We start from the raw sequence: 1,983 nt of genomic DNA on the forward strand, positions 1-1,983 counted from the left end.
CAGCAGATGGGTTTCATCCAAAAACCACAGATAAGGTATGCAACTGCTTATCTATCAAGGAAGTGCAGACGTTGGAGGTCTGAAATCAGTGTGCCGCATGGCACGGCTCGGCTCTGTGGTTCCTGGCACCTTGTTTTGGCAGCGGGGGGGCTAAGCTGCCTGCCATACCGTCCTGTGCATCCATAAGGCTGGGCCTCATCCAGCTAGATGGAGGCCTGAACATATATACAGTAGACTGCTATAGATAAGCAGCAGCTGGAGTGCCATGCCATCCTTACCTTTGGCCAAACTTTGGTCTTGAGTCTTGACCCCTGTGCAGTAAAAGATGGAGCGTGCCATTGAGTGACAACAGTGTTTGCAGCTGTGTTTGCAAGTGCTCCACAGGACCTTATGAAGGTGAGGACCCTACTAGCCTGGCGACACCATCCTATGTACTCCAGTCGGCTCGCGCCCAGGCTAAGGACCTACTATGAGAACTTTCCATAATGAAACAAAGGACATGAGAGCTCAAGTACTTATTTTTACCACTTTCTACTTTTTTACATTTTTTTTTACTTTAAAAAAAAATGATATCCTTTTCTAAAGACTGCAGCACTGAAGTGTACTCTGTGTTTACTTTTGTCACTTAACACTATAACCACCAAACGTGCCAAGAAGGTCTCACTTTAAACAACATATCACTGAGGATAGACTGGCTCTGCTCTCTCTCTCTCTCTCTCTCTCTCTCTCTCTCTCTCTCTCTCTCTCTCTCTCGCTCTTCCCTCTCCCTGTCTCTCTCTCTCTCTCTCTCTCTCTCTCTCTCTCTCTCTCTCTCTCTCTCTCTCTCTCTCTCTCGCGCTCTCTCCTCAACATCAAATGTACTGTATTTCATCCTTTTCCCTGTGCCTCAATCAGAGTAGTTGATTTCCAGCCATTGGCCAGATTAATAACTGGTTAATACTTCTTTTCCCTAGGCATCGAAATGCATGTCACATGTATGGAAAAGTGTGTATGTATTTATGTACGTGTGAACGTTTGAAAGACGAAATATTGTGCCCAGCACACATTACTATATAGCAGTAAATAAATGAAATGCACATTTAGTCAAAAATTGTATTGTAATTATAAATACCTCCGCAAGGAGATTATGTTTTTGGTCGCATTGGTTTCTCTGTGTTTGTTTGTCTGTCTACGTTATTAACAGATTTGGATGACACTATATGGAGTTGTTGGAAAATTCAAAAGGAACAAGTGATTAAATTTTGGTGGTGATCCGGATCAGGATTTTTAAGAACATGATTCTTCACCATTGCGGGATAGGTCAAATTTTGATATTCCAGTTTCTCACAACACAAAAAGAATGCCGAAAGACTACAAAAAATAGAAGTATCAAACATCTTCCTTGCGGAGGTCTGCACTCTCTGAGCGCATGACTAGTTAAACTAATGCAAAGTTTTGGGCAAGGGGTCAGTGTGAACCTTAGTCTTGTTTTTCTCTTCTATAGTTTGTACAGTTCTGAAGTAGACTTTCTAAAATTACCTTGAATGAATCACCCGCACTTGTTGAAATTTCATGTAATTTTTGTTTTGAAAGTGCATGCTTTAATCATACATCCTCTGAGCACCCTAAATGAACCCTGTCACTGGTTAGCCTGGCGACACTATCCTATGTACTCCACCCAAAGATTTTTGGCTCCGCACCTAGTCTGGCGAAACTCTTAACAGTTGAGAGTAGTGACGCAGAACTCACTGCGAAGTCCATTACAGATTGGTTAAGGTAACACTATTCACACTTTTGTTTTCTTATTTGTATGCTTTTGCGACACTATATCATAACAGTCAGGCTAATAAAGCACAATATGGGTTTTAATTTGAATTTGGAACTTTCGATAGACTGTTTGAAGGAGTCAACAGTCGACTTTCGCCCAGGCTAATCACTGGTCACTTCTCTCATCAAACGGCTTCTAATTTACTTGTGCAGATCTGATGAAGAAAGGGATACACA

This window comes from Engraulis encrasicolus, chromosome 10 (assembly GCF_034702125.1).
Source record: "Engraulis encrasicolus isolate BLACKSEA-1 chromosome 10, IST_EnEncr_1.0, whole genome shotgun sequence".
In the NCBI taxonomy this organism is placed as follows: Eukaryota; Metazoa; Chordata; class Actinopteri; order Clupeiformes; family Engraulidae; genus Engraulis; species Engraulis encrasicolus.